This window comes from Myotis davidii, unplaced genomic scaffold (genome assembly GCF_000327345.1).
Source record: "Myotis davidii unplaced genomic scaffold, ASM32734v1 scaffold128, whole genome shotgun sequence".
NCBI classification, from domain to species: Eukaryota; Metazoa; Chordata; class Mammalia; order Chiroptera; family Vespertilionidae; genus Myotis; species Myotis davidii.
Window position 1 is genome coordinate 2,573,180 of NW_006299719.1, and position 12,285 is coordinate 2,585,464.

A 12,285-nucleotide genomic window follows, 5' to 3' on the forward strand; every position below is an offset into this window, starting at 1 on the left:
GTGTAAATCCTGGTGCTAACATAATTAATTTTATGACCCTGAATAAGTTACTTAACCTCTCTAAGCCTCAAGTCTCCCTCTGCAACTTTAGATAATAGTAGCATCTACCTCCCAGGATTGCTTAACAATTAACTGAGATAATGTAAATCCCCTTGCACAGTGCCTGGCATAAAAAAAATCAACTCAGAAAATGCTAGCTATCATAAATATTATTATTATTATTATTAGTTAACTCTCCTGTACTCTCCCTATCACTCCATCTCCACTACTGCTTGCCAGCACTCTACCAGATGCTGGATAAACAAACAAACAAAAAAAAACCATTGTCCCTGTCCTTGTGAAATGCACATTCTGTGAGTAAACATGTAATATACAAAGAAACACAATTTTAAATATAGGATTATAACTTTTAATAATGTTGAAGGAGAACACCTTTGGGGGATAATTGAGAACAACTGGAGGGGGATAGCTTAGGATGGTTGAGAAAGCTGTCTGTACATCTTGTGGAAGCTGAATGTAAGCCAAGAGCTGAAGAGCAGCCACAGAGATGAAGATGTGTGAGGCCGTGAAAGCAAACTTCGCAGGTGCAATGCCAGTGGAGTGTTAGGTCTCAGACAATACAGACTTTGTACATGGGGAGAAAAGTTGGATTTCATTTGAAGTAATCATTTTCAGTATTTGTCCTTATTCTTGAAAGCATTGTGTGATGTTAAAGATGTTGCTCTTTTTTTGAATAGTTTACCAAAATGTTGATAAGACATTCTACTATACTGAACATGTACAAAATATGATACCTGCCATGAGAAAAGAAAGGTAAGTGTACCAAACATCAAATAAGCAATGTTCAAACCTTCAAATTATGCATCAGTTAAGATTTTAATTTACTAAAGCTGCTTGCTTAATTCTGCAGGCTTTATTCACAGATGGCAATATTTAAATCATGGAGTTAACAGAAAGCGATAAAAGAAAAAGATCTTGGTGGTGTGATGTATCCAGCAAACCAGAACTGTGCAAATTCGCCAATTAAATTTGACAACTCCTTAAAAGATTTAATCCCACAGATGCAATATGACAATCCCAACGTGGGAACAGTACATGAAATATTGCATCCTGCTCACTCACTTAACTGTTTTTGCATTTAAGGAGTCAACAGTGGCAAATGCAGTTAGTTCATAGACACCAGATGCAAAACCTGGTCTTTGTCACTCAGAGGATGCAAATGAAAAATCTGGGATCTTAAATGCTTCCTAGTAGACTGATTTTATTTCTTCTTGTCATTATTTTCTTCATGCTAACATGTGACAGCAATATGATTCAAACCACTCCAAATGGTTTAGCAAATTTGTTATATTTCCCTTTTTTCTGGAAATAATTTCCTAAATTGGAATTTTTTTTAAAAAATACATAATAGTGTTTTGCTGTTAATGGACAATAATCTCTGTATTTGAAAGGCTGTTTAATTTGGCCCTAGGGTTTAAATTAAACTTTTGTATAGCAGTTATTTTACATTCTTTTCAGGTAGACACATTGTTCAGTGCTGTGATTAATTGGGCCAGCCTGATTCCTTATATTTAGAGCCCACTTGTAAATGGAAGTGAGAAATGAATTGTGCCCAGAGCCTTCAGTTCTATTTTTATTGATAGAGTAGATTACATAGATCATGAAAACAATCTTCTCACTTATAATCATCAATCTAATACCGTGTTAAACAGGAATTATGATTATTGAGCTCAAACTATTAAAGTGTGTGTTATACCGAAGGGCCACCTCCCACATTTAAGAACACTGCTGTGAACGCCAGCATGTTAACCACATGCTAATGGGCTCTCGGCAGCCTGATAAGATATTGATTATCTCAGCCGGCATAATCCGTACCAGGAAGAGACAGTGCAGTTAACTGGAATGTGAGTTCTTCCTTTTTGCAACTTGAAACAGGCTCACGTGCTCATCAGCCACTTTATTCAGGGCCATGGTAACAGACAGAAGGCTTTGTCCATAGGTGTACGGTTCTTTCAGAAAGGAGCAGCGCTGGGCACCATTACACTCTGGCTCGGAAAATTTCAACCCCTATTGTACCTATTCATCTCAACAGTAACTGAAATGCTGGGTGGAAGAACAGTTCAAAGCCACTTGCCATTGTTCCCTTGCTGATGTGAAGGGTAAAATTATACTGAATTTTGTATTTTTGTTCATTTTTACCATGACTGGACTGACATGGAAAAGGAGAAAGAGTATATGTGATTATAAAAGGCTATGTTTAAAAAGAAGCATTCACCTGGTAACAGTCAGCCATCGTATTTTAAAGTGTTCCTATAGAAAAGATTTCCCATTGTGAATAATATTCAAACATATGCAAAAAGGAATTTTAGAGAGGATTTTTTTTTTTTAACCACAGAAAGTTGTATCGGTGCAGTTTATGCTCACTGGAAATTGGGACCCTTACAACCTGTGCTTAAGCTGACACGTTCCTCTACACATTACTGGTTTTTAAAGGGGAAGAGAAATGCATGTTGAAAATTGTAAAGAGGAAATAAAATAGCTCTTAAATAAAGAAATATCTTGTTGTGAAGTAATATAGGCATTGTAAATTGGCAAAATTTTACGACACATTGCTATGTCTATTTATTTGTGCAAATGTTTGAATTTGCTCAAACAAGTTTAGTTGCATGTTTTGTAGGAATGGTTAAGTTTAGTGTGACAGTTTGCTGAAAGAGGAATAGTAAAAGGAACAGGTTTTGTGTTTTCTGGGTAAACAATTTACCTTTTAATAGTTTTTTCCCCCAGCCATATTTAAATTATAGACTATGTTGCCAAATAGAGAATCAAATTTCAATTGCAGTCACTTCTGACAACCACGTGAATGAAGTCTCACCTGGCCTTGCTCACTAATATCAGCCAAGGGGGTTTGCTCAAATGTTTATTAAAGAGAAAAGCCACAGGCCCAATATGGAGTCACTGGTGCTAAAAGCCTGTGATAACAAATCTAGACTTAATCCCTGACTCAACAGCAGTTCCAACTGTCACCAGAAATGTAATCTTATTCCACCAGTCTGGTATTTTCTGGTCAACACCAATGAAGTAATCTGTCACATGGACCCTGTAGGTCCCTCAGAGAAAGAAGAGGCAATCTGCATAATAAAAACCTTGCCATTCCCTTCTCCTCAAAAAAGGTGTCCTGACCTCAAAATAATCCTGTCTTTTCTTTTGCTAACAGCTCCCTTGTGCTACCCTCCTTTCCATAAAAACCTTTCATTTGGTACAGCCCCTCGAACAGCCCTTCTGGTTGCAAGATGGGATGCTGCCAGATTCATGAATTGCTTAATAGAGCCAATTAGATCTTCAAATCTACTCAGTTGAATTTTGTGCTTTAACAGTTTTCATCAGAAACTTTTTTTTCTTTTCATCTACATAACTATAATAGCAGTCACAAAAACCCTTATGGAATATGTAAATGTTAAAGCGGCAGTATGTCTGAAATAATACGCCTCTTAAAGAAATATAGTAGAATAGCTAAAGGTATGGGCTTTGGCAGTCAGAAATCTCTGGATTACATACCAGCAGAGTGACCTTAGGCAAGGGTAATTCAGCTCCATCACTCTCAGTCTGTTCAACAATGACATGACAATGGTTAAAGCATGTATGTGATATGGGTTGTGTTCAGAATTAAGAGAGATAATGCATGTAAAGTACTTAACAAGGCATTTAGCATGAATTGATATTACCTAGTACAAGTTTCTTGAGTTAACAGTAGAATTGAACAGTCAAGGTACTTGTGTTTAATCACAATTAACCATGTATAGAAAACTATATAATTAATAGTAATGTCAGGACCAAAAACAAGCTTCTTAGAACTGAGTTAAATTTTAAATTATACTATCCAGGAAACATGAGACTGAAGTCTTCTCTCACTTACATGAGTATATTGTAGAATTTTATTACACCTAAGTATTTAGTTATTAGAATATACACACACACACCACACACACACACATATGTATACACATCGAATATATATATTAAAGGCCAGGTGCACAAAATTCTTGCACCGGGGGTGGGGGGTTCCTCAGCTTGCCTGCACCATCTCACAATCTGGGACCCCTTGGGATCCCTGCAGATCAGGCCTAAACTGGCAGTCGGACATCCCCCTCGCAATCTGGGACCACTGGCTCCTAACTGCTCACCTACCTGCCTGCCTGATCACCCCTAACCACTCGCCTGCATGCCTCAATGCCCATAGCCACTCTGCCTGCCTGATTGCCCCTAACCAATCTGCCTGTCTGCCTGATCGCCCCTAACTGCTCGCCTGCCTGTCTGCCTGATGGCGCCTAACTGCCTCTGCCTCAGCCCCCTCCACGGTGGTTTTGTCTGGGAGGATGTCCAGAATGACATCCAGAAGGTCGTTTGGCTGTTTGGTCTAATTAGCATATTACATTTTTATTATTATAGATGTACAGTGGGACCTTGTCTTACGAGTGTCCCGACTAACGAGTTTTTCGAGATACGAGCCATCTCTCCGCTGATATTTTGCTTTGCGTTGCGAGCTAAAATTCGAGTTACAAGCCAGCTTCAGATACCCCACCGCTAGTTGGCACAGCGAACGTCACAGTGAACGCCACATCATCAGCCCAGGATCACGTGTCTCACTTATTCACTTTTTGATTTGACATATGAGTAATTTGAGTTATGAGCTCCGTCACGAAATGAATTAAACTTGTAAGTCAAGGCCCCACTGTGCATATATATGTATGTGTATATATTTATACAGCATTAATTCTACACCATTTTTCTATAATCTTGCTATAGATCCTCATTATCGCTGCTCTTTCTCCTGGCTGTTTTACTCTTAATTCTCATTGGTTACAAATGAATATATAGTGTCTCTACCCTCATTCCTGGAAACACTCATCCCCTCCATTGTCTCTCCTACCCTAAACCACGCAGAGTAGTGTTATGCTGATATGCCAATCTCCACGTTTACTAAAAGGAAACAATCAATTCTGTTTAAGAAGCTTTGTTCCAAAAGCACAGGTTGCATATTTTTGTTGTCACACCTGTCTGTCAGCTGAAGTCCCTAGTGATAAATATACTCATGGCGTCTTTAGCCTAAATCAAACATGAAAGAAAACAAAAACAATGTTGCTTCTTTAATAAAGCTAAATAAGGATGGGATCAGTGGATTCAGCTGCCATTGTTATTATAACAGCGATTTTTAATTTATCTTTATTATTGAAAGTTTTACAGGTGTCTCCTTTTTTTCCCCATTCACCCCTGCCACCTCCCACCCTGCTCCACTCCCCACCTCACACATTCTTCCCTCTGAGATTCCTCAGTATATTCCATGCTTCTATGTCTCTGGATCTATTTTGTCCATCAGTTTATTTTGTTCCTTCCATTACACATATGAGTAAGATCATATGATTCTTGTCTTTCTCTGACTGGCTTATTGCATTTAACATAATACTCCCCAGGTCCTTTCATGCTATCTCAAAGGGTAAGAGATCCTTCCTCCTCTTCTTTTTTTGTTTTTTGTTTTTTGTTAACCCTCACCCAGGATATTTTTCTGTTGCTGTCTTAGAGAGAGTGAAAGGGAAGGGGAGTGGGGAGGGGAGGGCCACGAAGAGAGAGAGAGAGAGAGAGAGAGAGAGAGAGAGAGAGAGAGAGTGAGAGAGAGAAACATCAATGTGAGACAAATCAATTGGTTGCCCCTCGCACATGCCCTGACAGGGCTGGGTATCAAACCTGGAACCCAAGGGTACATGCCCTTGACCAGGAATCAAACCCAAGACTCTTAAGTGCTCTGGCAGGCTCTAACTACTAAGAAACACTGGCCAGGGCAAGAGAACCATCTTTTTTGCATCTGCATAGTGTTCCATTGTGTAAATGTGCCACAGCTTTTTTATCCACTCATCTACTGATGGGCACTTGGGCTGTTTTTAGATCTTAGCTATTGTAAATTGCACTGCTATGAACATAGGGATGCATATATTCTTTCTGATTGTTGTTTCAGGTTTGGTAGGATATATTCCTAGAAGTGGGATCACTGGGTCAAATGGCAGTTCCATTTTTAATTTTTGAGGTTCCCCATGCTGTTTTCCACAGTGGCTTCACCAGTCTGAATTCTCACCTGCAGTGTAGTAGGGTTCCTTTTTCTTCACATCCTTGCCAGCAGGTATCATTTGTTGATTTGTTGATGATAGCCATTCTGGGAGGTGGGAGGTGATAGCTCATTCTCATTTTAATTTGCCTCTCTCTGACTTTGAGCATTGTTTTCATATATCTCTTGGACATCTGTATGTCCTCTTTGGAGACGTGTCTATTCAGGTCCTAATTTCACTCTACAGTGTTTTAAACAGATTAGTCAATCAAGATTTAGAGTAGTTAAATTTATTGTCCAAAGCCCCATACATAGTAATAGGGAAGAGATTATGGCCCAACAGTTTTAAAAGTTTAAGAAGTCAAATTCAGTTCTCTGTCCTTTATAAGTTCTTACAGTAATTGCTCTTCATATTGTGTCACTGAGCTATTAACTCCAATACATGTATGTCTTCACTCACAGGCTGAACCTGAGACATTGAGTATAACATACAATGATATGTTTAGCAGCCATTTTATTTAGATACTTCTCAGCTTTATTCAGTGTCTACTTCCATATAATTTTTATTCATTGGCATAGATACATAACTATAATTTTAAAAAATGCAAACCCTTTCTCTAAGATTCTTATCTGACAAACAAACATCTCTGAACCTATATAAAATAGTATACTCTTTCTTTATGCTTATTCCTATTCCTGAATGCTTGATAATATGTGGGTATTTTTTATTTGTTTGCTTTGTATACATATAAAGGTTAAGCAATATATGACTACCTACTTTCCTGTGATAGTGAAATCATTAATTTAGCTGGTATTTTGTATTCAGAGGACCAAAATAAAGAACAATAGACTTTTTAATGGTTATGAAAGCTCTTTCACAACAAAGAGCAGAAAAATCAGAAATGAGAAAGTTATTAATTTAATAAACTCATGTGACAATAGTTAAGAACTTGAGGTCTTTAGTTAACAAGAACTAAGATTAGTAGTAAATACTATCTATCGAATCTTGTGCACATTTTTATTAATCTATAGATTTCTAACTTATAATAAAGAGATGCAAAGTAGATAGTCAATAGTATTCTGATTCTCATTTTCTCTTCTCTGTAGAGTTAAGCATGCCTTGAACTTCACCACTCTTAGTTTTTTTGGTTTGGGGATAAATTATATAATCTTTTGGTTTTGGGCGCATTGATCACACAGTTATTGTGAGAATTAATTAAATAATGTAAGTAAAGCCCCAAATGCAGTGACCAGAAAACTATGGCCAAGTCCACCCAGCTCCCTATTTCAGAAAATACAGATTTATTATAATGTGATATATTTTTGTGGTGCAAAGGCAGAGTTGAATAAATGGGACAGAGACCATATTGTCCTAAAATATATACTACCTGACCCTTTACAGGAAGCATTTGTGAACCACTCTCTTATTGCATTGCCTGATGCATCCTTTCCTCTTCTACCCTCCTACCATTTCCTCCATTCCTCCCTTTCTTCCTTCCTCTCCTTCCTCCTTTCTTTTCCTACCCCTCTTCCTTCCTTCCTTTCCCCTTCTGGAAATATTTATTGTCTACTATGTGAGCTGAGCTCTGAGCTAAGCTCTAAGAATACACCAATAAGACCCAATTTGCACAATGCAATAGTGGATAGACAAGACAATTAAAATGCAATAGTGCTATAGGATAAGGGTTTATCTTAAGCTATTAACAATCAAATTTCCTTTTAACACTCTGTATCATTTGGCTACTTGAATGAAACCTGGGAAGTTAGTTTCTAATTTATTGACATAAAAATATACAAGATATCCTTTTATTTGCTTTTATTTGTATTCTCTCTAGAGAGATTTCCTTATGCAAGTTTAAGTATTGATTATTTGTTTTATTTCTCTTTATCATCATTGATTTTGCCCCAAATTTACCAACTCATCTTTCCAAATTGGCTTGTTTAATCTCTTTACAGCATTTTTTCCACTTTGTTAATTTCTTTTTTAACATTAATTTTATATTACTTCCATTGTTTTTAGAATTTATGTTGTTGGGAGTTGTTTATTATTATTTCATAAACTGAATGCTTAGCTCATTAAGTTTTTAAGCATATTTTCTAATAAATGCACTCAAGGATGAAAATTACATTTAGAAAGGTTAAAACACTAACCAGTTAGTCTTCACTATAATTAAGTTAAAATATTTTCTAATTTCCATTCTGATTATTTTATTGTCCAATGAATAATTTAAAATAACATTTCAAAATGAAAGTTTCCAAACATGAGAATTTTATAATTACATTTATTCTAATATATGTAAAAAATTGTAATAATAATGTCAGAAAATACTCTATGTATGATTAAAATCTTTTGAAAGTTTTTAAAATGTTGCTTGTTACAGTATTTTTCTTAATTGATATGGTCTCAAATATGGGTTCTTTAAATGCTGAGTACATTGTTTCCTATATGTCCTGTAGGTCAAATTTGTTTATAATAATATTCAAATATTATGATATTTATATATTCTGATATTTTTGTCTGATGTTAAATTTAAGTTTAATGAACAGAAAATTGTACAATATATGTCACAAAATCCACTTCTTATCTCTAATTATGCTTTTTCTATTATACTTTTAAAATATTACAAGAGCTCTGGTAGATTTCTTTTGTTATTTCCATTTTATACACTTTTTTATTGTTTTGTATTCATTCCTTCTGCATCTATTTATTTTAGAGTTTCACTGGTGTGTTTACATTGTGTTTATATTCAATCTTATAAACTATTTTATTTAATTGGAATATTTCATACATTTAGATTTAATGCAAATAGTGATATATTTAGATTTAATCTATTTTAGTTTGTTCTTTATTTGTCCCATCATTTCATTTTTTTCTCGCCTTTCTTGACATATTTTTTTTTAAACTTATCATCTTGGATGGTTGTTGTTTTTTCCTGATATTAAATTGTAAAACACAAAACTCTGTGTTTTAGCTTTTGGAGATTATTCTAAAAGTTAAGTCATGTTTTTTTCAATCAAATGATTACTACCTTTTGCCAGCAAGAATTTCATTTATTTACCTATATTTTTCCTGAACACAAAGCAGCAGTATTATGCGCAGACACCATTACAGAAGACAGAACCACATGGCTGAGTTTCCTCCAAGGGTATGAGACTGGAAACCATTCAAGGACAACATCGTTAAGTAAAAGGTGTGATACAATGCCTCTTTCTCCTCGTGCTATCTAGATGCGTATGATGGTAAATTCTCAGAGGATGGAAAATCCTCAAAATAAAATTAAATATTCTGTACCACCTGATAGAGAAAATCTTCCCCCATCTATTTTAGGAACTTCTTTGACATTTAGATTATTGAGAAATAAACTTCTATATTATTTGAGGTATTACATATTTTGGCATATATTTGTTATAGCAATTAGTTTTATTATTATTAATAAAAATATTGAATCTTAAGTTGAGTTATTGCTATAACTAGATATAAATGTAATATTTGTGTCATTGGTTAGGAATTCAGTGGGAGATGTTGTAACAAATACAACAGATCAGAAGATGGGGTATCTGTGAATTTCTAGAAAGACATTAGGTAAGACTGTAGCTGGGAATCATCATTTCAAAGTACAAGAAAATGCCTCACAGCTTCAGAGGGGAAAAGTGAGAATTTAGTACATATTATTTGCTGTGTATAGCAAGATTTTTGAGGGGAAGGGGAATAGTTTCAGGAAAAAGAATAATAGCCAGTTTACAAGCAGAAAAAAGTGCATATATGAAATACTGATTTTTCTCTCTTACTTCTTTTCACTTTTACCAGTAGCATGTTGTTTTTTCACTTCTTAATGAATCTCATTCTCACTGCCAATGAGTGGGTGAGAGTGGAAGCACAGAGACCATGGAGAGGGGTTACAATAATAAAGATTAGAGAAGATGATCACTTAGATTAAGTAGATACTGAAGAGTAAAGAAATTAGTTGACTTGATATATATTAATGAAGTATAAGACCCATAGGTGAATTAAATATAAAGGAAAGAGGAAGGGAACAAGAAATTTAAAAGATTATTGCCAAGATTCTTATAAGCCAACTGGATTATTGGTAATATTTTCTGAAAAAATAAATACATATATGTATATCCTATATAATAAAAGCTTAATATGCTAAGTGCCCGGTCGCCTGGTCGTCTGTTCAACCAATCAAAACATAATGCTAATGATATGCTAAGGCCACTCAACTGCTCGCTATGATGTGCACTGACCACCAGGGGGAAGACGCTCCAACCAGTAGGTTAGCTTGCTGCTGGGGTCCAGCTGATGGGGACTGAGCAAGATAGGCCAGACACACCCTAGAGTCCTCCCGCAGGCCCTCCCTGGCTGGCCAACCTCCCGCATCCCTTCCCTTCCCGATCATGCACCAGTGCAGATGGACTGCTACAAAAGGAAGTTTGATGTAATGGAAAATTGATTCGAGACATCTCTCGCAATCCGGGACCCTTCAGGGGATGTTGGAGAGCCAGTTTCGGCCTGATCTTACAGGCCAGGCTGAGGGACCCCACTGGTGCATGAATTCATACACCAAGTCTCTAATATATATATATAATGCACATAATTGAGGAAGAAGAATTAGAGTACAATTTTGGTTTATATATGTCTTAAATTTCCTTAAATCCAAATCCAAATTTCATTATCATGGTACCTTCTAGCTGCCTATGGGAACCCAAACCATGGAATATCATGTTCACACAAAAGAACAAGAACCAAAATGTACCATTTGCAATCATGCACAGGGATCATGCCCATTAATGCACAGGAGTCCATCACTGGCCTAGACTCTGCTCCGTCAGCATTATAATACCTTATTTTGGGAGGAGTAAGAAATTATAGAATTATCTTAAGTGAGTGAGCAGAGAGCCAGGCAGAACTATCTCCTCTGCAATGAGACCTAGAGGGCTGGGGGTAGACTGGATTTCAGAGGTGATAGAGAATAAGGGAGGATAAAGAGTGCAGTTTCACTCCCGGGTCGGTATCTAGGTTAGACAGGCTGCACTGAGGAGCAGAGACAGACAGGAAGCGTTGGGCAGGGTGAAGATGAAGGACTTACTTTAAAATAGGCCCAGGGGGTATCAAGTAAAACTGTCAATGGGTTTAGTAACTGGAACTCTGACCCAGTTCTTAGATATAACCATCTTAGCGCAGCATATAAATAATTGAGATCTAGTATATTTAAGGGGTGGACAGAGGAAACATAACCTGCAAAACAATAAAATTGGTAGAGCAAAAAGGTAACAGGAGTGTGTGATATCATGACAAAAGGAAAATGAAGTCTTTTAAGGAGAGATGAACAACATGTAAACATAAACATCATAAAAAGGAGAGATTAACAATTATATCCTTTTAATATTCTAGTTGTGATATCATCATAAAATGCCTTTTGCTTTAAGCAAGTTCGAACCATACATAGTGATCTTAGTAGTGGGTCAGGGAGTTACAGACAGATTTTAATGGCATAGTGATTTTAGGGTATCTAAAAAATGACGAAAAGGTGAATATGGAGATTCCATAAATGCTAATTCTCTCTCTCTCTCTCTTAGGGAGTAAAAATGTCTGAAGTTGATGTGAGAAGAAGATATCCCATTCTCTTTTACTCCAGTCCCTTCCAAAACCTAATAACTCAAGTTCTACAGATGAGAGCAAAGACTGAAAGGGAAAGAACACGTGGCTAGCCCTGGCCGGTGTGGCGCATTCGGCTGAAGTGTGCAATGATGTGTGCTAGTTTGATTCCAGGTCAGGGCACATGCTCAGGGTGCAGATTCAGTCCCCAGTAGGGGGTGTGAAGGAGTCAGCCTATCAATGTTTCTCTCTCACATGGATGTTTTTCCCTCTCTCTCAAATCCATAAAAACATATTAAACACACACAGAGAGAGTCACACACACAGACACACCTGGCTAAGTTTTTCTTAAAACGTGAGTCTTGGTAAAAATAATTTGTAAAATCTCATCATAGACTGAACCATATTTAAAGCTTTATATTTAATCACAAAGTCTTTTTCCTTCCCTTGAAATCATTTTTAAAAAATTTTTGTTCACATTGGAAATCACATGAGTTACATTTATTTATATATCTGTTTATTGCTTTCCTACACAAACACAAAAATAACCCAGCTGTGATTACATCCTACTGTTTTATAAGTTGTCACCAGG

At 36.4% G+C, this 12,285-nt stretch overlaps 1 long non-coding RNA gene across 1 annotated transcript in view; it reads right to left on the reverse strand.

Annotated features, from left to right (window-relative positions):
* Positions 1-3,273: 3,273 nt before the first annotated feature.
* LOC107185005 overlaps positions 3,274-12,285 on the reverse strand; it is a 23,845-nt gene continuing 14,833 nt past the window's right edge. Inside the window, exon 3 of the long non-coding RNA XR_001515915.1 lies at positions 3,274-3,345. This is a non-coding gene — a long non-coding RNA (uncharacterized LOC107185005). The remainder of the gene's footprint in view (positions 3,346-12,285) is intronic.